The sequence below is a fragment of the Monodon monoceros genome, unplaced genomic scaffold, assembly GCF_005190385.1.
Source record: "Monodon monoceros isolate NGI ecotype Baffin Bay Population unplaced genomic scaffold, NGI_Narwhal_1 Super_Scaffold_2, whole genome shotgun sequence".
Taxonomy (NCBI): Eukaryota; Metazoa; Chordata; class Mammalia; order Artiodactyla; family Monodontidae; genus Monodon; species Monodon monoceros.
In genome coordinates, this window is record NW_021703776.1 from 34721954 (window position 1) to 34748420 (window position 26467).

General features: G+C 36.8%; 1 protein-coding gene across 7 annotated transcripts in view; it reads right to left on the reverse strand.

Annotated features, from left to right (window-relative positions):
• HDAC9 (histone deacetylase 9) overlaps positions 1-26467 on the reverse strand; it is an 804896-nt gene that overhangs the window by 778028 nt on the left and 401 nt on the right. The window lies entirely within an intron of this gene.

A 26467-nucleotide genomic window follows, 5' to 3' on the forward strand; every position in this document is an offset into this window, starting at 1 on the left:
AGCAGTTTAAAAGTCCACATGCTTAGGCTCCACAGCAATATACTTCTTTTTCAATAAATGTGGTGAGAATTGAGAAGTCTAAATCTCCTTGCATCTCCACAGGTGACTCTTGGAATCGCTGAAGTTATTCGTTATTCCGTCTGAATAAAAAAACTCACTGCGATAAATGCCATATACATTCCAGTTGTTACTAAAAATGGCAAAGTATAAGGTGTGGATGTAGATCAAGTATGTTGGCTTGAGGGAAAACATTTCACCTTTAGAAAAGGTTAGATGTTTATTTAGCATTTTATATTGGATGACACACAAAGTATAATCTTTCAATTAATCCCTAGACCTGCACTACAGTCCTTTCAAATTCTCCCTTATTTCATGAAAGGCTCTGATCCAAAAGATGTTGGTACATCAGTGCTGTATGTAGACAACCATTCTATTCTAAAAACTCCCAAGGAGGCCAGGACATTGGAATGAAGCTGGCTAGGATACGGTTCTTTTCCTAGTTTCATGCTATTTTGAAGGCAGGCACATTCCGTCAGAAGATACATGATTTGTGACAGCCCCTCCTGATGACCATTATCATATTTTCTAGAGTTAAATAGGACAGCAGTCTTCTCTCTCCATTTCCACTTTTACAGGCAAATTTTTCAGTAGAACCAATCATTTTAAAGGACTTTTACACTAAGCCATTTGTGCAAGGTGGAACAATAACATTTATGAAGAAATCTCAGCAATACAAAAGTATAGTTTAATGGAAAGAAATGAAACACAGAGTGGGGCCTTACACCATAGATTTTCCCTAAAGTAGAAAGTTCTTAACTAACATATCATCGTTAGTCAACTATACTCCAATATAAAATAAAAATTAAAAAACGAAAGTTCTGCCAGACTTCACGACAATTCCCCAGGTTACCAGAAGCTTTTCACCTGTCTCATCATTACTTTTAGGCAGTGGTTGATTCAGTAGTTATCAGAGAAAACAGACTCAGCAGCAGGGTTGCATGTCATTAGTGATAAACTGTAACCAGTTAGCAAACACATGCTTGGAAAAGATATATGTAAGTCAGAGATTCTACTATTTTGTTAATGTTGGATATTCATATATAGTCTTTCTTTTTGTGTCTTCAAAAGTCTGCTTTAAAACTCAACTTTACCAGACAGAAATCAAGCATACTTAATGTTAGCAGTTCCTGATTCAAAGTATATAAAGAGCAATGCTCTTGAGAGAAGATAATAAACCTATTTTTTAGAATAATCATAAATTCATGGTAAATTATTGCTGTACTCAAAAAAAATCTAGCTGTCAGAAGGAAATACATGACACAAAGGCCTCCAATCACATCTTTAATTCACTATTACACACACAGAAATATTTTAACATGGGTAAATTTTAAAGGGACTCTTATTCCAAAGAGGACTCCATATTGATTTTGGAGTGCAGCACAATACCAGTCCACAATGCATTACCTCCCAATGAGAACATTCCAAATGTCATAATTCTTAATATATATGTATTTTATGTACACATTTTAGCAGATAACCCCAAATTGAGCTCGAAGTTATCAATGAAAATATTCTGTTAGTATGACACACCTAAGAGTACTTATTAATAGAAACATCTCTGCATATTTTGTAGAGAAAATATTCAAAGTGTGGCCCCTGGAGAGCTTGTTAGAAGTGCAAGATTTCAGGCCTCACCTCAGACCTACTGAATTAGTGTTTGCATTTTAACAAGATCCCCAGGTGACTCATGGGTACCTTAAAGCTTGAGAAACACTGGTGTAGCAGTTATCCAGCTAGGCATTTTATATTAGCTAGATATTATTCTTTTTATCATTACCATTTTATGGATGAAGAAACAAGACTCAGTAATAACTTTCCAAAGGTCACATAAATAGGAAGGGATGGAAGCAAACCCAGGGCCACCAGATACAAAAGCCCAACTTGTTTCTCTGCTGTGCTGCCTTTAAGGTGAATGTCTTCACACAGAGCCTACAGATAGATGTTGAATAGTATGCAAAGTTTAGTGCACCTTTCTCAGGAGAAGGCTCAGAGTTTTCAACCGACCTTCAAAGGAGTCTATATCCCCCAAAAGTTTAATACTCTCTTCTTGAAATTCTTGTAAATAGGCACAGAAGCAAACAAACAACTGAAAGGCAAACTGCAAAAATTTATTTTCTTAACATTAACCCTTTAGTCCTGGAAATTTGAAGAGAACCACTACAAATGATAAAGTCATATCCCAAGTAGCAATTTTCATTTTTACATTTCCTCTGAAAAATCTGTGGTCATGCAATTTTTTCCCCTGCTGATTTAAGGATGCTTCAGAACTTAAATAAAAGGAGAAACGAGAATAAAGGACACTTTGTGCTGAAACTTTAAGCCTAAATGAAATTCAGCTCATCACTATGGGTTTTAGAAAGCATGGTGGTCAAAAGCATAGCTTTTAGAATTCATCCATTATTTGAGTTGCAATTTTAGCTCTACCTCATGTTGTATATGCAATCTTGAGAAAGTCAGGTGGTTTTCTAAACCTTAGTTTCCAAACGCAAAATGAAGATAAGAATAGTACTGATCCCTATGCTTGCTGTTTTATTACGTGAGATAACATAGACAGTGGGCCCTAGTGAAGTGCCTGGCAATGTAGTGGGCACTCACTAAATGCAGTCAGTTATTATTAAAAGTGCTATATCTTATCAATGATTATTATATTATTAAGAGACTTACCAGAATTTTTCTAGGGTCCATGAAAGCTGTTCATGAGGTTTTCTAATCTTTGTAAATAAAAGGTTGGGCATTTAAGGACTGAGCACTGGCCTAAAAGCAAAGAGAAGGAAGGGGAAGGGGATCCTAAACTCCTTTCAGTTACAATTTTAGGGTGAATCAGTAGCTCTCAAAGTCTGGTCTCCAGACCAACAGCTTCACCTTGACTTGGTACTTCTCAGAAATCCAATTCTCTGGTCCCTCCTCAAACCTACTAAACAAAACTCTGGAGGCAGGACCAGTAATCTGGGTTATTTTGCAAGTCCTTCAGCTGACTCTGATGCATGCTGAAGGTGGAGATTCGTTGGTACAGATGAAAAGGAGAACTGGGCAAGGACCTTCGCTGAAAGCAAATATACCTCCGTGCAGTCTCTAAACATCCCTGTTTAGTGTGTGGACACCCAAGGCTGTGATTCAATCTCTTGTGATCTGTGACACATGTAATCATAAAGATCTTCCCAGGAAGAGACAAGACTGAGGAGGCAGAGGAAATGCACATTTGCATACATACACATCTCTCAACTTCCTAAAGTTAGGGGGTTATCCTCCTAGAACTCCCCCCACCTCACCAAAGGGGATTAATTTAATCACTAAATTATGTAGTGCTGTGAACACTGGCATCAAAATAACATATCATCATTTTCTACAGAAATAAATTTCAAGCATCTGATCCTAGCTTAAGGCCTGTGTTTTACTAGGGCAAACTGAACACCTATTTAAGCTTAAAGCAGAGAGGTGTCAACTAATAAGAAGCAAAATGAGAGACAGTATAAAGCATGGAGGTGAAGAGTGTTGATTGTTAACTCCGGCTGCCTGTTTCCTAACCCAGCTCCCTCAGTTATGAGCTCTGTGACCTTGAGCAACTAATGAATCATCGTTTGCCCCAGCTCCTTTATCTACTCCAAGGGGATAATAATAGTAGTATCCGTCTCATAAGATGTCAAAGATTAAAGGAATTCATACATGTAGAACACATAAAACAGTGCCTGATAGCTGGTAAATGCTCAGTAAATGTTCATTTTAAGAAGGTACATGAAACAGAACAAAAATGTTGGTTTCTTCTATCTTTGTTAGTCTTGTAAAAAGGAATCCATTTCCTTTAACACAGGGGTTTAGACAAATACCTTATGTTTTGATATTCTGCATGACACCTACAATAAGACCACAACCTTTATATGGTTATTGTTACTTAATCATTTCATGTACTTTTGCCAGGTTTTTTTCAACCAGATTTCTGAGAACCATTGAGGACAAAGGCCTTTCTTATGTTTCCTTGAATCCTCCACTGTGCCTTCCTCATAATAGCTGCCTAACACATATTTATCTGTGATGATACGACATGAACAGTAAAAATATGAATTACAAAATGCAGATGTCACAATTCATTTATTTTTAAAAAGACAGCCACAAAATTAGAAATATATTCATGTAACTTAAATATTACTAAACTTATTTTAAATTTATTGCTAAAAAGGCATCTACCCATCAAGTAATTTCTATAGTATCAACCGTAACAACTCAACTCAGTTGTTTCATGGAGCTAGAGTCAAATCACCTTCTTTAAACATTGTAAAAAACCTACCTCTCAATGACATAAAAACCCGTTGATGGCATTGAACATAAAGACTGATGAAGGTTATACCATCTAGCCCTTCTAAAACTCCTTTAGGTTGTTTTACTCATGCTCCAACAGAGATAAAAAGAAAGTTATTACCTGAAATAAAACCTCAGCTTCAATTTACTGCCACATTTCCAGGCATCCCTTATCAAACATAACTATAAATAGTATCCTCAAACTGCAAGTCCATTCTAATTTATGATTCATTTCCCTACTATTCCTATCTCTCTGTCCTGTAATGCTTCAGCCTGAAAGAAGCACCATATCATGATTTACAAGTTTGGTTTAGAAACAGTCACTGCAGATCCACTGCAAATGGGACATTGTTTCCTTGGCTGGGCTGTGATGTGGAGATAGGGCAGGCATATTACTGTCTCCAGAATACAATAGCTTCCTTGCCCACATTCCCTTCCCCTCTGTCTCATCTGCTAACAGCACAGCTACGAGTTTCTATAGTGCCTGTCACCAGGGAACTGTCCAACATAATTTGGCAAAGGAGTTACTTCACCCTGTAAGAAAAGAGGATAGAAAGATACTAAAAAGAATAATCTCTTGCTTGGATGCTGGCCATCTAATTAAATTCAGAAGGGTATTGATTCTGTCCACTTAGATTAACTTTACTTCTGTATACAACCAAACTATAGGTTTAAATTAACCCATAAAGGTCCCTGGAACGTGTCCAAAAATGTATCAAATATCTCTAAATCAAACTTTGCATGTGAAGGTGATTGCAGTCCAATCTGGACTGTTGATTATTTTCTATTTTAACATGAAATTCCTAGCACAAAAAGGATAAATTGAGGCAGTGTATTAAGTATAGTGGAGGCCATATGATTTAGCAAAGAAAGCAGAAACTTTCTAATGCTCATTAAGGGTATGTTATTATTCCAGAGATTTATAAAATATTCAGGAGTAGCATTTTAAACTGTTGGCATGTGTAATAATTTTTCACCTAACACATAACACATTATAAACACATTTGCGTATATTAAAATCCAAATATTCCAAAGTTCACACATGGTGACAAGGATATCAAATCTTGAATCACAAGCTTGGCTAACCAATATCTGTTTAGTGTGTTCTACATCTTTACTAAATGCTGAGCAAGAGGAAATGAACCAAGTATTTGGATCTGAGCCTTAATAATTTTCAATGTCAGGTCATAAATCTCCTGACAGGAAAATATTAAATTCTGAAATCACTTGTCAAAGAATTTGCAGCATTGTTTTCTTCAGAGTATGTGCTACATAGCACCAATTTTGTTATCTATGAGTTAGTGTGAATATAATCAAGTCAGAAAAATGTAGGATGGACCAAATCACTCATCCATACATTTCTACTAACTTTCCACTTTATTGCCTTGCTGGCCTATTTCTCATATAATTATCACTCATATTGAATATTCTTTGTCTGCAACTGGCTAAAACATTCTTAAAATACACGGATGATAGAAAACTCAGAGAGTGAAGACACATTTTATTTGCAAACCTGAGCAGTTCACGGAACTGTCTTCAAAGAGTAGGACAGAGCAGTAGGTAATCATGCATTTAAGAAAATACATATCTTCCACATAATTTTCCAAATGTCCATGAATAATAAGAAAATAAATCTGAAAAAGTTTCAGTGGTTGTGAAGAATAAAGCAGATAGAACTTTCTGTGCACAAACATTTTGTCCTTTTGGAAATAAACACACAACCTCCCTAATCAACCCACTAAACTGTTAGCAAATTGTCTTCCTTGAACCCTTTCACAGGGACCACTTTATCTTCCAAGAGAAAATTGTCTAGGGCAAGATACGAAGATTTCTTACCACAATTACTGTTCAGAAGCTAAAAATAGATAGTGAATAAAACTGAGATCAAGCAACTTCCTGACACAAACCTGACTTATTCAACAATCTGAACTTCATCAGTCCCTGTTGAAGATGTAGAGGGCTATGAATCTTCTTCTAGGAATAAAAGACCACAAAGAGGACTCTGAGCCCTAAGGGCAATTTGCATGTAAAATAATGAGGCTTGCAAAAGCTTAGAAGTTACCTAATGTCTGTTCATAGAAAACCTGTTAAATTTTAGAAAATCCATTCAAGGAAATACTATGCAGCTGTGAAAAAGGAGAAGGCAGGGCGGCACTCCTACACATGGAACAAACTCTGAGAAGTACTATGAGGGGAATAAAAGCAAGGCACAGAAAATGTGTTAAAATATGTTTGCATTTAATGCACACACACACACACACACACACACACACACACACAGAGCACAAGATTCTGAAGGACCATACAAGAAACAGGTAGCAGTGACTGATTCAGGAGAGAGAAGAGGAACAACCAAGGAAAAAGGGGGAGAGACACAGACTTTTCACTCTATGGCTTTTCTATCTTTGCATTTTGTACCTGGATATCTAATACATATTTTAAAATCATATCTAGTAACACTAGGGAAAGAATAATGTCTGTGTCCAAGAATATTCAGCCAAGTTAGCAGTCTTTCACATTTAACTATATGCCCTAGGAGGAGTCAGGACAAAAAGCCTGACAACTATGCAAATAATTTCCATTTCATCTTCTCTTCACTCACCAGGAAACTCCACATACCAAAGACTGTTTTAACTTTGAGTAAACATCTTTTCTACCAACTGTTTCTTGAATTATTTAAATTTCCCAAGGTAGCACAAAGAAGGTGGTTTGGTGGCAATAGCCACTTCCCTTCCATATTAATCTCCATCAGCCTCTTTACAAAAGCTTCCCCAAACAAGCACATATTCTAAGTTTTAAAAAGGTGTCTTGAGGAGAGGGAGGGTGGGAGGCAGATGCAAGAGGGAGGAGATATGGGGATATATGTATATGTGTAGCTGATTCACTTTGTTATAACTCACCATTGTAAAGCAATTGTACTCCAATAAAGGTGTTAAAAAAAAAACATGTCTTCAATGGAAAGGTGGCTCCAAAGCCACTCCCTAGCCAATGTTTACCCTTCCGCTCTAAGCCCTTCTACTTTGGTACAGTCCTCCTTGATTGTACCACAATCTAAAGGTTCTTAGTAGGCAAGACAGACGTAGTGTTATGAGTAAGGGCTTTGAAGACAGACTGCCCAAGTTTGAACTCTGGATTTGCTACTTAGTAAATTTGGGTAATTTACATAAACTCTGTTATGTCTATCTCCTCATATGTAAAATAGGGATTAATAATACTACCTAATCTGATAGCACAGTTTTTCATTCTGCAGGTTGCAACCCATTAGTGTGAGTAATAAAATCAGTTTGCTGGGTCACAACTGGCATTTCTTTAATTGAACGAGACAGAATAAAATAAAATAGAATAGAAAAAAATGAGTTTTAAACATACTAAAAGTTTACCATGAATTTTTCCATTCATATACAAGATACACATAGAGGGATCACATACTACTAAGTCTCAATTTCTCACTGGGGGTCATGTTCAAAAGTTTAAAAGCCTCCGTTATATGTTGACTATGGGGGAAAAAATGTATTAATAAATACCAAGTATTTAGTATACTGCCTAGCACTTAGTAAGCACTCTGCTACCTTCTGTGATCTTTGTTGTAATAATGATAACCTATTTTGTCATCATCATTATCTGCAGAACTCAGAAAAGTAAACAAGTAAAATCATAATATAATTGATGGTAGCAAAAAATTACACAGAAACATAGGTCTTATTAAAGTTTAATTAATAATATTAAAATATCTATAGAAATAATTGTAAATGATAATTTGGAAAATGTTTAAAAACAGAAAATAGACAGAAATAATACAGTAAGTTTATATAACATGGCTTCAAGTAAGAGAGATACTGAATTTAGGGGCCCTCAGCAATCTAGTAAATAATAAGTGTGTGTGTGTGTGTGTGTGTGTATGTGTGTGTATGTGTATGTGTGTGTGAGAGAGAGAAAGAGAGAGAGAGAGAGAGAAGGAGATTTATACAGGTTCATGATGACCTGGAGAAAATATCAGATTTTCTTGCCTTTGATTCTATGTTTCAAAGGAACGATCCGTTATTAATTCTACTTCTCACCTGCAGCACTCTGCAGAAGGTAGGGGAGTGAATCAGTTTCACCAATCACTGGACAAGTATATCCCCAACTCTAAATGTTAACTTGTGCACAGTAAGAATAAACTAGAGAAGTTAAACATGAGTATTGTATAATTTTTATTTTTATGCTCCTCATTGTAATTTGAAAAATAAAACTGGCATTCTGATTTGCACATATGTTCCTTAGGAGTCTGGTGAGCATGAAGCTATTGCTGAGACACACAGCAATTCTTTCTTTACTAGCCAAACCCAGTTTCAAGAGCACATGGATAGAATAATATGAGCACAGTAAAGAGATACTATCACCCTGAGAAGTCTTTCTGGGCCACCAAACACTGGCCTCCAAAGAAAGATGTATCCCAGTGGTTTTCAAGACGTTGTTTAGTGGCAGAACCCATCTAAAACCTTGTGATAGAAAACCAAGACTCTCTGAGGTGACACAGGTCAGGAGCTGGAAGGAGCCTGGAAAACTTCCCTCATCATTCCCCACCAATTCCTTCTCTTTCCACATCGCAGATGTTGAAGAAGCTCCGTGGGATCATTTGAAGAAGACCTAAAATAGCTCCTCTATTCTATCTCTGTAGTTCTCAAATTACAGTGTGCATCAGAACCATCAGGAAGGCTTGATAGAACCCAGATGGCTGGACTCCACCATTGTCTGATTCACAAGGCCTGGTGTGAAGCCTAACGATCTGCATTTCTTCCAAGTTTTCCAGGTGATGCTGATGCTACTGGTCCAGCAACTCCATTTTGAGAACCACCGCCTTATCATATCTCTTTAACATATTTGCTTAAAATAATGAAAATGCAAAGATCACTTGTATTTTATTCCTTTGCAACTGATTTGAGAAATTTAAGTATTTTTATTACCTTAGCATTCTAAAAATTCAAGATATAAAAGTAATTGGATTTGAGGATTTTTTTCAACCAGTTTTTAAATCCTAGTGATTCAGCATCATTAATTAAGAGCACCCTCTCCAGAGCATGAGAAAGCTCTGATAAAGTGCTATAGCAACAAACCTTCCTAAAAGTTCTTTAGGTGCTGTTTGCTTACAGAACAATAAATGTTCCCTGTTTGGAAATAATCCCCAAATGTTCCCTCTTGTTTTAACTGCCTGAATTCTTAACATACGCGGTACACATATTGTAATCTATGACTGAATGGAGCCCCTTCTTTTCTCAGGGAGAATGGAAGGATGTTATTTTCGGGAACATTAAGGCTACCTTTACCATTTTTTTTTCTAACTGGCAAAATACTGCAATAAAGTATTGCTCAACTCAGACTGAAACAATTTTCCCATCTGTCAAAATATTTTAAATAGTATCAAGCTGGTATCACTTTGTCAAAACATTTCATCAGAAACAGTATCTAAATTTAAACAAGCAGTTCCTCGAACTATGCGAGTAAGGTGAATAAACTGTCACTGACACAATATATTTTTTGGAAAATCCACAAATTCTCATTAGAAAGATCTTGAAGGAAATGGGTGTTTAAACCAAGGATAAATGTCCAGTGTGTAGAAAAAAATGAATACTGCCTAAAGGACTGAACATTTCATTGTCCTAGAAATGACACACTTCAATTCTTCCCAAACAGTATAAAACAAGCCCAGCCTTACAGCCTTACAAATAACTCTAGTCAGTCTCAGTAAACTTAAAATTGTGCAATAAAATACAGGCAATGTGGACTGATGTAGAGACATCAACAAGCATAAACAAGAGCATGGGATTTGGAGTTGATGCTAATTCTCCCCTCACCAGACGTGTGACTTTGGACAGGTTTCCTGAGGTTTCTGGACCTCAGTTTCTACATCTGCACACACAGGTAAAACCTGCCTTATGAAGTGGCCTTAAGATATGGCCAAGAAGGTATTTGATGGGCTCTGTTTTCTTGTCTTCATGTTCATCCATAAAAACTCACATTAATCCGCAGAATTTGAGTTTAAATTGGGGACCAGTATGAGTAAGAGGGAAAATAATGGCTAGCAACTTTTCATATCAATAATATACATAAAGTATTCTGGCTTTAGATAGTCTCTACTTTTTGTTATAAATCTAGCACAAGAAAAGGATTAACAGAACATCTCTCCAGGTCAGACCTAACACGTTTTCCTCACAAAGTAGTATAACTTCAATCATCTACAGAAGCTACCAAAACTTTTAAATCTTCAGAATGTTTAAAATCCACTATCAAGTACTAAATGCAAATCAAATGTCACTTTAGGAGGAAGTAGGTTGTATTCATAGCCAACAATAAGGCTGTGAACTTTCCACAGGTTAAATAATTACAGATCAGAGCTCAAGTTTATTTTTTTCCTTACAGGTAAAGTTTTCCTTTCTTGTAATGTGTTCAAACAAACCCACATGACTATGAAGAAAAAAGGGCTAAAACAGTGAATTTTTTCCTCTTTAATGTTTACGATATTCTATGTAGGCTTGGTTTTGCAAATTTCACATTCTAAGTAATCTAGTTGACCAGAACCAAGTTCATTAGAAGTCTTTAACAACCAAAATTGGTTTACAACACTGTTAAAATGTTAAGCTGGTCAGGAATGTAAACATAAACTATGACAACGCGCTGAAATTTTTATTTAAATTGAAGAAGTTGCCTATGCATACATAAAGAATTTGTTCATTACTCTTCAGAATCATAGGATAACTTTTAACAAAGAATCTAACTTGTTTGTAACATTTTCATATATACGTACTTTGCTAGTTTCTGAAATATTTCTCTTCTGCTTTTTGTAGGACTTCAAGTATTTTCATTACCTAGAAAGCATATCTGGTGAGATGGAGAATCACAGATGCATAGCTTTCTTTTCCCACAATGATCTTTGGTGTTCAAGATCATTGTGGGAAAAGATATATATTTTTATATATCTTTTATATATCAATAAAAATGATATATATTGGTCTTATGTATGTGATTACTGTTTTTAAAATATCACTATGATTTTGATTGTTATGATTTTATAATATTAGAAAATATTTTTAGAATATAAGGATGGCTAAGCACTTAATTTGAGAAGATGATATAATATAACAAGAAGGATTTTGGCTTTCTTTTAATGGCCCTAAATAATAACCTTCCTTCCACACAAGTCAACGTTCAAGACGATTCTCACAATAAGAGACTTTTCTAATACGTATCAGGCAGATGCTTCACCTATGTGCATTTTTTATACTCCCGGATTGATCACTGTAAATGCCCATGCTTTTGAGGCATCAATTACTTGCCCACAGACACAAAATTCATAAATGGTGGAACCTGGATTTGAACGCAGGCAGTACGGTTTCAAAGCAAAACTCCTCCACCCCAAAAAGGATAGAACTATCTCTCTCAAAGAGTATACAATCCAGCTGGGGAGCCAAGACATAAGCACACAAATAAATTGAATAATAAAGGTTAGAAATAACAATTCAAGTTAATAAACAGAAGACATGGCACAATGTGAACTGCGCAGTAGGGATAAGGAGTGAGGCCACTGCTGGCTCATACGGCCATGACAGATGTCTATGAAAGAGGATTGCTCAAATGGATAAGGAGAATGGGAAGAATATTAGTAAGTGGGAGATGTTCCACATGTCCATAATAACAGGAGGAAGGTGAGTAAACAATCTGATTGGAGCGAAGAATTTATACTGAAAAATGTCAGTGAAGCAGTTGAAAAGATTGTGGAAGTCTTGAATTTAAGTCTAGAGTTAAGACTTAATCGTACCAGCATTGGTGTCTATCCAAGGATTGTGAGCAGTAAAGTGCCTTGATCAAAGGCATATGGGAGAAGCATTCAGCAGTAGCAATGATTAGAACAGTATATGACGAGGCACCAAAGCTGTGTGTGGAAGGACCACAATCTACTGGTCAATTTCAAACTACTCCCACATTACTCAGTGTTAGGTAAACTTGTCTTACTACCATCTTTTATTTCTTTACAAGTGCTGCTACCTCAGAACCACATAAACACAGTTTGGGAACATGGCTAAAGCTACTTCACTCAGATTTGCTTCTGAAAACGTGCTGTAGCAGATGCTGTTGATGGTCCCTCCATACCTATTTGCCTTTACCATTACAGTGTACACTGGCTAGACTTTGATTTCCAACTGCCTGCACCTGTATTTCTTTTCCAGTGGCCAGAAGTGCTGGGGACAGAACACTCCCACATTCACCCTAAGTTCTGATCAGCAGCCCTCAACCAATGACTAGGGTCATGAGTTGGCATATAAATACCTCTGCTCCTTTACCCCTGGGTGGAATATCTCTGGCGAGCATGTACACTGTTGTACACTGTTTCCCTCAGTTCCCCAAGTACAATTAAGCCTTAGTTATTCAGGGTAGCAACTTACTTGATATCATATTACCTTGGGGGCTGCTTTACATTCCCTTGCTCATTTCCCTTATTAAGAGTTTCCTGGAATCTCCTCCCTAATAAAGGACTTAAACTTGATTCCTTGCCTCAGGGCCTGCTTAGGGTTGGGATGAACCCAAACTAAAACATATCATGGTCTTTCAGCCCACTCACCTTGGCTCAAGTTACTTTCCTTGCTCTAATAGTCTCTCAAGGCCCAGAAAATACCTCCCTCCACCCCTACTCCAAGCCTCCCTGATCAGCCCAGCCCATTGTGCCAGCTCCCTTTCCTGAACTTCTAAGCAATTATTGTCATTGCCTTTTTTTTTTTTTTTTTTGCGGTACACGGGCCTCTCACAAGTGGCCTCTCCCATTGCGGAGCACAGGCTCCGGACGCGCAGGCTCAGCGGCCATGGCTCACCAGCCCAGCCGCTCCGCGGCATGTGGGATCCTCCCGGACCGGGGCACGAACCCGTGTCCCCTGCATCGGCAGGTGGACTCTCAATCACTGCGCCATCAGGGAAGCCCTGTCATTGCCTTTTATTTGTTCTACATCACATGGTGTGTTATGTGTATGTGTATGTCTTATCCTCTCATTGACGAGACCTCCACCTAAAGAACAGAAACTTTGCTTCTCTGCACCCTCCACGGGGTAAAGCAGAGCTTTCTGTCATTCAAATGACTGTTGATAACTACTTCTCTCTGTTGGCCTACAGATCAGAAAACCTGCTGATAAAAGGGGAATCACACTTTTTCTAGCTTAGAGTTTAGATATGGTTCTCTGTAAATACATGGCTTGGAAGAGTAAGAGCACTTTTGTCAACATATGGTTGAAGCTGGCTCAAAACCATTTGAGGTTCCAGCCACCAGGAGAGAGAAAGAGCATGGAGAGTGACAAACAAAAGTCTTAAAACACAGATCCAGAAGTGACACGCATCACTCACATTCTGTTCATAAGAACTTAGTCACATGGCCATACCTACCTCAAATGGGGAATGAGAATTGTAGTGCCTAGTTGGTCAGTCATGTGCTCAGCTACAATTTTATTTCCATGGAACAAGGGGAAAAGAATTTTAAAAAGAACAAAAAGGATTTCGAAAGCTAACATTTTCTGCAATAGACTCCAACACCTATGCTTTTCAACGAAAAGAATCTAAGGTCTCACTCCACAGCTACCCTTTTCCATCTCTGAAAACTTAACAGCTTATTATGCTAGTTACTTGACTATGTTACAGTGGGGATAAATTTACCACACACTTAATTACATTAACTCATGTTCTGCCCTTTCTATGAAAAATTATCAACCTCTTAGTGGCTAATTTTTGCCACTGCATCCAGTGAAATCATATGCCTTTAGGAAAAGCCATGAAAAGACCAACTGACAAAATCACACTTAATATTGTATTATGTGGGAAGTTAGGACCCCCACCGCCAAAAAAAGGTACTGAACTGAAGTCTTTGACTATTGTTAGCTAGTAAATTGAGATATAGAACTCCGAAAACAGAAAAGCATGGAACTAATATTTCTTCAACACCTACTCTTCTAAGTGCCTTAATTAATTCAAACAAAGAATTACTGAGTACTTATTAATGCCCCAAACACTGTACTAGAGACCAGACACTGTCTATGCCTTCCAGAAGGTTAGTTTCTAGTTTTACATAATTATTTCATTTTACCTTTACTATCATCTTATAGAGTGGACACTGTAGATGAGGGAACTGAGACTCATAAAGTCAATTTACCTATGTCTTCTGGAAGGTTAGGCTCCAGCTTTATATAAAGTATTTCATTTTACCTTCACTACTACCTTACAAAGTGGACATTATAGATGAGGAAACTGAGACTCAGAAAGGTAAACTCAATTTGCAAATGTCACTGAGCTAGTCAAGGATATTGTTTATGTTAAAACCCAGATCATCTTGGCTTCAAGACCAATGCCCGTTCCATGATGTCTCAACCCCCAGCTCCAATCACACCACACATTAGCAATGACTTAACCAAAAAAAAAAAAAAAAAAATCACATACTTGGTATCATCATCTGGATTTTTTCTCATGTGCTGACTGAAATGATGCATAAAAATTACATATGCCAAGTGAGTCCCCATCGGAACCATTATTAGTGAACTGTGCACATGGGCATACGCCACAAGTGGCAATTAAGTGCATAAAATCAGCAGCACTGACCGAAGAGTGTAAACAAACAAGGAGACTGGGGAGTATTATTAATCACATGCACATTGTCTACTTAATTGCAACTTGAGCTCTTAAAGTTAGAAGAGAAATTTCCACTTAAGGAAACTGCCAACTGGTGACACCTCTGTTCTTAATATCTGAGTACTGTAGATTTCAGAGACCTACACATATGACTTCAGAGTCATCGAAACATTAAAGTGAATCACTTAATCAAATGCACATGCACAAAAATACCAAAGTAGAAGATTTATACAAAATCCATCTTCTTAAGTACTGAACTCTGTGGCAGTTGAGAGGGAATAGGAAAACATACATGTGCTAAGACCTTATCACCTGAGAACATCTAAATAACAAGGTAGACTTTTCCTATTGTATCATTCTCTCACCCTCATTATTGAACAAGAGTACCTGGTAGAGAAATGTGAGAAGGGGATGGCACTCCTCACTTGAGAGCAGATAATTTTGATTTCTTTATTTTGTATTTCATGAGTTACAAATAAAAATAATATGGTGACGCATTCTATACACGTTTTTTGTTGTATATTTATACACACATATATATAAATTCATATATTCAAATGCAGTAGGAGTCAAAGTTTTGGTCTCTTTCTACATTTAAATGCTTAGATAGTAATATGAAAGAAAGTATTAAGCTATTTACTATCTCAGTGGGATACTAAATGAAAACTAATGTCTCTGGAATAAAATAGAGGATTAAAGCACTTCAAGCGAAAAAAAAAAATCTAATGTGTCTGGATTGTTTTTTCCTATAATTATATTTAGTGTAAATTCAAAATAAAGACAATTTCATGTTCTATCATAAAACATAATTTCAACTACCACACTTAAGTTGTTCCATTTGAGTATATAGACATTATATCTATGCACTTAGACAACAGCTCATGATATGACCTTAAAATATTCTGATACCTTATGTTGAGAAGCTGGTAAGTTCCAACTGAACATTTAACTTGAGGTAATATTTCTTTAAGCAATTTTACAGAAAATGAGTATGATGTGGTCTTCAGATGCATATGCAATAAACAGTTTATTTTTAAAAAACTGATTGCAGGGAAAGTGTTTTTACCTAAAGGACAAAAATGTTTGCATTTCTTAACTTCAGTTTTGAAAACCAAATTAAATTATTTAACTGTACTGAGTTCTTTCTTGACAGTATTTTTCTCAGCATGGTTCATGAAGAACTGTGCAAGCAATTCTTTATTATTATTACCTAGAATCCATGATTTCAGAGTTTTCAACTGCTGTTTCATAACCATTAGTAAAATGATTGTGTTTCTCCTAAAAGTAATTTTTTGTCAACTACATATATGAAATCATATTTGTCTTCCAAAATATGAAGGAAATTTTTTTTCCTGGCAAGTACAGCCAAGATAAGGCTTTGCCTAACTTTAACCTACATGTTTACTTGGAATACTTTGTGTTGTATATAGTTCAAGAACTTTAAAATATGTATTTATTAAAATATTTACTTATATTTACTTAAGATGGTATTTGCAAACTAAAAAACTGAATCAGTTTGTTCTTGTGGATGTCCTAATTTTATTTTGGAAGAAAAATCCTCCATATATAATTAATATATTGCTTTATAATCTGATTTATTCTACTTAGCACAGAAACATATTTTATATACTATTAAATATATTTTTGTAGTGGCTTACCCAAGCTGCTTTTAAATCATCCTTCAGTTCATTGTGTTTCTTCATTAAGGTATATGTAAGTCAAAGCAAACCTGACATTTACAGAAGGACACTTTCCACTTGTTAAAATCAGATCCTATTTTTGACATTCCTTGGAAAAGTCAGTATAGCATCTAGAGAGAGACAGCAGTAGAAGGAAGAAGACTCAAATTTTAGGGTGGTGATATCTGAGTTCCTGGGAAAGTTGCTTAATATCTCTCAGGGCCTGAAGTATTTTAGCTGTAAAAGTTTACATAATAAAGACTAAAGAGTCTCTTGAGAAGCCTTCAAAAGTTAACACCTATGACTAAAACATGCAGCTCACTGGAATCCAGCAGGGAAAAATGTTTGCTAAGGTGAAGGTGAACTGGTATCCTTTCCTCTCCATTACAAAGCCCCACATGACTGATCCTGGAGATTTTCCTTTACTACCAGATCAATCGTACTTTTCAACCAAGTAAGAGTTCCTTCCAGCTTTCTCTAGCTGGCACCAACCCATTTTTCGAATTGTGTCAGGCCATGCATTTTATTCAGTGACAATCCTTCTTTCTCTAATCTCCCAAGATGAACAAATACTTTTTTTTCTGACTTTGTAAAAAATCAAATTATGTCACCTCATTTCAAGGAAAAGATCTGCAATGACAGCCAGACCAAAACACCATTTGTATGCAAAGAGAGTTAAACTACTTGGAAAAGTAGGCTTACCAGTAGAGTGTGGTATCATTAAACACAGAACTAAATTTGAAGCAGAAGTAGTAGAAAAAAATATATCTTGAAATTCGATAGGGTCCATTACGCTTCTTGATGAGATTACTTGCCTCTCCAATACATTACCCAAGGCGTTTACAAAACTGAGGGAATACATTACATTGGAATTATCAGAACTTTTCTAAGTAGGTCAAATTTTGAAGCAAAAAACGCTTTAAATTTTATGCAGTGTTACCAAAAAAAAAAAAAAAAAAAAAAATCTTAGGAGCTGTACATCCAAGGTGCTAATCACTTTTTAAAATAAATATTTTTTAAAAACTCTTACTCTTGCATAAACATTAAATGTACCACTTTAAAATGCAGAGTCACATACCTGAGGCTGTTCTTTCACTGTCATCTTAATTCAGTTTTTAATAACAAAGTGATTTTAATTATTTAAATATCTTTATTCTTTTGGAAACAAGAAATGTTAGGCTCCAAAAAAGTTTAAAAATCTAACTCTTATCATCTTGAACCAAACAGATTCAGTTCTAACTGTAAATATAAAATACTATTTCTCCTATCTACTGGGTTTTCACTCGTGGTGTTTTTGCAAAACCACAAAATTCTGGTATAATATTTTTAATAAAATTTTAGTTTTCTTATAGATAAATCTAAAATAGCAGGTTTACTATTTGTTTATATAACTTTTCATATGGGAATAGTTAAAACACCCAGCAGCTGTAGCATATGCCTAAGCCTGTCCTATGCGGGAACATAATAAACATAAAAATTGACTTAATAACCTAGTTCATTAATTCAAGTGTAAGCTGAATAAAAGAAAGTTAACCACTTTCAAAGTAAAAATTCCTTCTGAAAAGCATGTCACGTAAGAAAGATGTAAAAACTTAGATCTTTCTTAAATTTCTATCGTTATGTTGATAAAGGTTAGATAAATATGGACCAAAAAGGTACTTGTACAAAGAAATAATACTAATATAGACCTGTTTGGCTTACATCTGCCACAGTTCCTGAATAGTCCTCCATTAAGCTCCACTTTAGGTGCAGACATGAAGACCCCAGTGAAGATACCATCTGGGAATGAATACATTAGGCCAATAATAGCGTATTGTGAATTACTGTGAATAATACAGACTTGACACATTAGCATTAGTAACTAGCAGGCCTCTGAGAAAAGGGAATGTAGCACTGCAACATTTAAATTGGGTGTGAGAGAGGAAAGAGCAGAGTGAACCCCCTAGGCTTAGGCCCTAACAGGTAGGAAGAAGGTTCATAAAATGAGAAACGCTCAAAAGGTAAAAAAATCTCTTTAAATCATTTTCCACATTATTTAGATCAACTTCTTATTTTGAAGAGGTAAAAATTTAGGATCAAAGAAACCAATAAAAAAGGGAATGGCAGCCCCAGAAACAAACATTGCTGATGTCACAATTTTACCTAGCACTGATGCCACTTATGGCTCTTCCGATAAATTACACTCCTTTTCGAACAGTATTAAAAACTTGTTCCAAGTAATATAAGAATTCCAAATCAAACCATATCATATTTCTCGTCACAAGAATCCAACCTAGTTTTGAATGTTAATCCACTACAAGAATGCATATTGTGAAGAGAGAAAGACAGAGGAAGCATATGGAATAGAAATAAATTGATAAAGGATTTTAAAACAAAAATAAGCAAAAAACAATAGAAAAAGCTCATAGTTTTTGTTTTTGTTAATCCCACCATTACCTATGGGCACTCACCAAGCGTAAAATCCCTTCTGTCCCTACTTTTCCTTTCATATGGCTTCAACTTGCACCCCACACTGAAGACTCGCAAATATCTGTCTCCAGTTCTGCCATCTCAACAACGACTATATCCCTATCTGGAATTGCTCTGAGAGAGCAAACTCTTAGATGTCCTGTTGCCATAGCAAAGAGAGGTCCAGATAATGAACATGGTACTTCGATCTTCTTGAAGGAAGGCAAAGAGTACAAAATCAGTCTCACTCTGTATGTTTCTTGTCCCCTGTCTCTTTCTGTACTTCTGTTAATAAAACCTCCATTCTACCACCATGTTTAAAACAGTCATTTTGATCTTAGGCTCATCCTTTTCCCATGGATACAGTCACAAAAGATGTCTAATCCTTTCTAACAGTGCCACTGTTCTCACCCTTGGTGCAAAGCCTCACAGTCACGTGTCTACATTTCTAAAACAGTCCTTGACCTCATTTTATTCTTTCCACTCTTCCCCTTGCCAATCCATCCTACAGGCATAGACATTTTTCTAAATTTTTGAAAAAACACTTAACATGGGATCTACTCTCTTAACAATTTTTTAAGTGTAATACTACACTACAGTATTTCAATTCTTCTGGATAAATACCCAGAAATGGGATTGCTGAATCACATGTTAGTTCTGTTTTTTAACTTTTGAGAAACCTCCATATTGTTTTAGATAGTGCTGCATCATTTTACATTCTCACCAACAGTACGTAAGGGTTCCAATCTCTCCGCAACACCATCAACACTTGTTATTTTGTTTCTTTAGTGTCCATCTAACAACTGTGAGGTGATATATCATTGTTTTGATTTGTATTTTCCCGATAATTAGCAAGAGTGATCATCTTTTCATATACCTGCTAGCCATTTGTATGTCTTCTTTAGAAAAATATCTATTTAAGTCCTTTGCCCATTTTAATCAGGTTACTTGGCTTTTTTGCTATTGAGTTGTAGGAGGTCCTTATATTTTTTGGATATTAACTCCTTATCAGAGCTTGCAAATATTTTCTCCCATCCCATAAGCTGCCTTTTCATTCTGCTGATGGTTTTCTTTGCTGTGCAGAAGCTGTTTAGTTTGATGTAGTCTCACTTGCCTATTTTTGCTTTTGTTGCCTGTGCTTCTGGTGTCATATCCAAAAAATCATTGCCAAGGCTGATAATGTGAACTTTTCCCCCTATATTATTTCTTTAGAGCTTTATAGTTTTAGGTATTATGCCTAAGTCTTTAGTCCATTTTGAGTTGATTTTTGTGTATGGTGTAAGATAATGTTCTAATTTCATAGACATAAGCATTTAAAAAACTCTAATTTCATACCTTGTTTATATATAAGTACATATATATATAGTAAAACTTTAATATGAATTAAAGAAACAATAAACAAAAATTCAGAATCGTGTTTACCTTTGGGTGAGTGAAGGGGATGAGAAGTCACACGAGAAGCTTCATTGGTAATGGTCATATTCAGCTTCCTAAATTGGTTATGTGTCCCTAGTAGTTTATTATATTTATATATACTTCCACACAATTTTAGATATATGAACTATTTTATAATAAACTAAAAGCAAAAATGTTTATTTTTAAAGAAAGGGATGGGACCTTTTAGGGTTTTTAAAAATGGATCTAATACCTTACAAAATTATTTTTTAACATTAAGACTTCCTTAATATACACTTTAGCATTGGAACTAACTCTACTTAAAGGTTCCAGCTCTGATGTAAAATTCTAACATCCATTGGGTGGAGCACTGTCTTCTACTTCTCACCACACAGACAAATTCTGTTAAAAATTAATTCTGCAGAGGCAGTTCATACAAATGTACTTTACTTTTATTGATTCACTTCTTTCTACCAAGTCTCAGGATAAAAATGAAATTCAAAGATTACTTACTATACAAACTTACTGGTAGACCATGAAAAACACAGTAAGAGATCCCTACTCTTTTGCAGAAAAACTCAAGTCAAGAACTATGACTGCCAACACCTCATGGTAGGCGCTGAGCAGGTCTGCATCATAGTCAATGTCAGGTTTCTCAACCTCAGCACTATTGATATCTTGGACCAAATAATTCTTTGTTTTGTGAGGATGCCCTGTGTATTGTAGGATATTTAGCAGCGTCCCTGGCCTCTTCCCACTAAAAGCTAGTAGCATATTTGGCCCCAAATGTGACATTCAAAAATGTCTCCAGACTTTGCCAAATATCCCCAGAAGATAAAACTGTCCACAGTTGAGAACCACCTAACTATGTGAATGGCACCCCCTAGAGGTGCCCTCCGCAACAGTACCTAGCCACCTTGACATTGAAAATACAAATATGAAGAAAGTGCTGAGTTCAAGCAATTTACACTTTGGGGGAAATAAATTTAGACTGGCATAAATACTTTATTATTATTCCCTGAATACTGTACAGTTACGTGAAAATAAAATAAGGAAACATGAATATATTGCCACTTAGGGAAATAACATGACTCAAATAGAATTAATCTTATGTATTTATTGAATTAGTCAATAGTAAATTGATTAGTCAGTATGTCAAAATGTAATAACATCTTAAAGAAATTAAATGTTCTGTCTACTTATTGTATGCCAATGAGCTTCACATTACCAAATCCCATGATGTTTTTGGTAATTTATTACCTCTTTAATTAGCATTGGATATGGGTAACCATTCAATTCTCCCGAATATTCTATGCTTTCTGGTTTTCTCTTTTCTCTGGCTACTACTTATTCATTCCTTTACTGTTTACTTCTCCTCTACATGTCTTTTAAATTTCAGAGTTTTCCATGGTTGAGTACTGAGCCCTCAGCTTTTCTCACTTCATACCATCTCCCTAGGTGATCACATCTATTTCTATGGCTTCACATACCATCTACATGTCACTTGACATATTCCCTTGAATCTTTCAAAAGCATTTCAACTGAGATGTCCAAGGCTTCTCTTCTTCTAGTTTGCCCCATCTTCATATATGACAACTCCATTGACCCAGCTGCTCATGCCACAGAATCATAATTGCCATTTTCCTCACTCTTACTTTCACATCCGATTCCTTACCAAATCCTATTGATTGGGGCTTCCCTGGTGGCGCAGTGGTTGAGAGTCCGCCTGCCGATGCAGCGGACTTGGGTTCGTGCCCCGGTCCGGGAAGATCCTGTGAGCCATGGCCGCTTAGCCTGCGCGTCCGGAGCCTGTGCTCCGCAACGGGAGAGGCCACAGCAGTGAGAGGCCCATGTACCACAAAAAAAAAAAAAAAAAAAAAAAAATCCTATTGATTACACTGGATCCCTCAGCTCTGTCCACTGGCACTACTTATTCCAGGCTACTATCATCTCTAGACTAGGCTACTCTAAGGGTCTTCTAACCTGTTTTCATGTGTCTTAATCTTGCTTCTTGAGAATGTGTTCTCTACTCTGTAACTAATTTAAAAATAATATTCAGATCATGCAACTTCCTGCATAAACTTTCAATCACTTCTGATTGCACTTAGAATAATATGCAACCTCCCTGCCGTGACATACTAGGCTCTGAACAATCTGGACTCCTTACACCTCCAAGCAACTTTCCCCCTTTTACATGTTTCAACCACACTGGCCTTTACTCTCTTTCTCAGAGAGGCCAAACTCTTTACCATTTTGGCACATGTAGCTCCCCTGTGATTAGAAGGATCTTTCTACGTCATTCAGACTCATCTTAAAGTGAACCGCTTTTAAGAGAGAATCTCCCTGAACCCCAAAATTATATATGACATGTTATATAAATATTTAACATGTATCATATCATATGATTCATACAACACTCCTAGGAGCTCGGTATCATTTTGCAGGTAAAGAAATCAAGGCTTAGTAAGGTTAGTAAGATACCCAAAATCACAGAGTAACAGGATTTGAACTGTGGCTCTCTTATCTCTTATCCACACACGCACTGCCTTCCCAGTGTAGTTGGTCCAAGGAAGATAGAAAATATTTTATGAACTATAGCTTCACTCACTTCATACAACTTTGTTTCACCTACTGGTCTGTAAGCTTTCTGAAGGTAAGAGCTGTGATTATTGATCTCTGAAACTGCAGGGCAGGTGACACTAAAAAATTGTGACTAAATGGCTGAAAGAACAAAAAAGAGAGAACTCATCTCAAGGAAAAACAATGCTTTAGTTATTTAAGACTTTTAATAAAACTTTTAATCCCCAAACAGCAGTATCATAAAAGCAGGACAAATGTTAAATATTAGGACAGAAATGGAGGATTTGGGAGCATGAGGCACTGGTACTGTCATCCAGTGGGGATGACCAAACCCATCAGAAATCACATTAGTGCATACAGACTTAGGGGACCCTGACAAGCTAAATGGTACTTCTGAACCATAGATGGATACGGAAATTTCCAACCCAGAATCCTAATTTTCTCATTGTGAATCATGTGTTCTTATGAGATAAAGGATATTAGAGGAAAAACAACCACACACACAGTTAATGGAACAATTCTGGAAAGAATGGTTTGCAGTCGCCAGTACTAAACTGCGTCTTTGCTTTCTCCAAGGTTTAAGAATCCAAGGACGCTTTATAACAATGATCCTTCCCACTTCACTCCCTCCCCCACCGGCAGCCTCAACTCCATTTATTCCCCCACTTCTCTGCAAAAAAGATAGCAGGATTTCAAATCCCTTCCAATGTTTCTATAAGGAAAGCTTGGCCAATTCTATCAAGATGACAAAAGTACTGCACTCAATGAAGGAAAGATAAAAGTAAAGGTGAAAGATTGCTGAATGTATCCAATTGCTGATAAGAGAAGTCAGTCATTTTATATCTGATGTTTTCATTTTTATCTGGAAATTCCAGACAGTGTCCCTTTCGGTGAAGGAAATTTTCTTTAAACACCATTACTCCACTGAAGGGAAAAAAAAAAATTCTCCCAAGTTGTGAAATTAACCTCTCCCTTCATTCACACATTTGGTTCTATTTTTACAGTTGTACCAGTAATCTAAAAGAAAGAGCACTGAAAGTTAATTCCAGGTTTCTAAAATGTCTGACTGTGCATGTCCCAGTTCTCTGCAGCACCTCCCAAAAGATTCGGCCAATTTTTATTTCTGCAGCACATCAGTGTTTATCATTTGTTTTACAACAGCACTGAATGTTCTAGAAAATTGACTTAGATGAATTTCACCCATCGTTTACAAAAACTCAAGAGAGACAAATGGCGACCTTATAAACAAAATCCACCACTGAGGCATGGTTAATTTACTAAAAGAGCATTTCTTTTTTTTACCCTCTCAGTTCAATATTTACTTCATTACAGTGGTAATTCCACCCCCACCTCCACTAGCCTCTGTATTTGTCAAGAATTCTGACAAATTTCCAGCTTATAATTAGGCATTATGAAAATTCACTGTGGGAAAAAATTTTGTCTACTGCTAGACAAAAGCTTTTCCATTCAACTTGCTTTAAAGGATTATTGATGACTTTCACCTTCAGGAAGGCTATGAGCAAAATCGTGGATGCATTTTGATTGCACACGTATGAGTAAACTGATTCTTATGGACAGATGCTCTAAGAAGTGGTTAAGTCAGACAGAACTGGAACAAAATCCTGGTTGTCTCTTATTAGCTGGGTAATCAAAGTAAATTGCTTAAAGTCTCCGTGCCTCAGTTCCCTTATCTATATTATATATGTTATCTATGAAAACATCACCCAGCGCAGTATCAAGCACATAGTAAATGCTGAATAAATAGCAGCCATTGGGGGCTTCACTGGTGGCACAGTGGTTAAGAATCCACCTGCCAATGCAGGGGACACGGGTTTGAGCCCTGGTCTGGGAAGATCCCACATGCCGCGGAGCAACTAAGCCCGTGTGCCACAACTACTGAGCTGCGCTCTAGAGCCCGCAAGCCACAACTACTGAAGCCCGCATGCCTAGAGCCCGTGCTCCGCAACAAGAGAAGCCATCGCAATGAGAAGTCTGCGCATCGCAACGAAGAGTAGCCCCTACTCAGCGCAACTAGAGAAAGGTCACACTCAGCAACAAAGACCCAATGCAGCCAAAAATAAATAAAATAAATAAATAGCAGCCATTAGTATCTGTATTAATATTATGGAGAAGGAACAGAGTAGGGAAGGTCCTCACTTCTCATTTGTTGCCATCTTTAGAATTTCTCCATCTTCATTACTAATGAAAACAGTATCTGGGCAGCTTGTGGCCTTGGAAGGTGGAGTCAAGCATGGAGAGCTCTGTCTCTGAGAGGAAAGGACATGAGCTCAGATGTGAGGCAGCCTCCCAGGCTCAGCAGGGCTGCCTAAACCGAACTACAACACACCCCTTTTCAGGGATTAGAGAAGCCCATGACTCTTCCCTCAGATCGACTACTCCTTGCTCTGCGAGCTTAGACAAATTTCTACTCCCTCATCTTCAAAGTGAGAGGACGGACAAGACCAGCTTTGATCTTCTTTTCAGACAGAACTAATTCAGGGTTGGTGGGGAAGAGTTTTCTGGACGCAGGAGCTAGAAAGACATCTCAGTGGAGTTTTTTCTTAGCCTCACATCATCAAATAACCAGGAGAAAAACAATGGTCAGAAGACAACCAAGTATACTCAAGCATGCGTTTGCTTCCTATTTGAATGAATCTCATTCCTACTATCCCTCTAATAATTTCAGCAAACAGCTGTGGGATTAACCTACAATGAGCACTCTCTGCTCTCAGCAAGTTGCAAAGTCTTTACAGGCACTGTCTCATTGTTTTCTAACCTGAAAAGATCAGTTCTACTATTATCTTCATTTGTCAGGTGAGGAAACCAACCAGGGCATTAAGAACATTGTGAAACTTCCACAAGGACACTGAATTGCAATGGAACCAAAATTTGAACCCCAAACAGTCTAGCTCCAGAGTCCATGATCTGAACTACTATCCTCTACTCCCAATCCCACTGGTAAAGCAGCCACTGGAAAATTGGTTTTGCTTTCTCTGACTCATAATTGAATTTTCTATAAAAATATTTCTCTAAAACTTACATTACTGAACTGGTATAAGCCTTCAGGAGATTCTCGGCCTCTTTCATTTAATGTTCACAATGGCACATTTCAAATATTGCAATTCAGCTAGACTAAAGTGCCACAGAGGTGTGGATGAAACAGCATGGGTGCTGACTTCATAACTCTTGCAGCTGTGTGATAGGTGCACGAGGTATCTATACACTGTTCACTCTACTTTTGTTTGTGCTTGAGATTTACCAAAATAAAAAGTTAAAAGCAATAAACATTTCAACCACAGAGAAGATAACCTAAGATCTTAAGCTGTTACAGGATCCAGAAGGACATTTGAGCTCAGTAAGTCAATGCCTCTGCT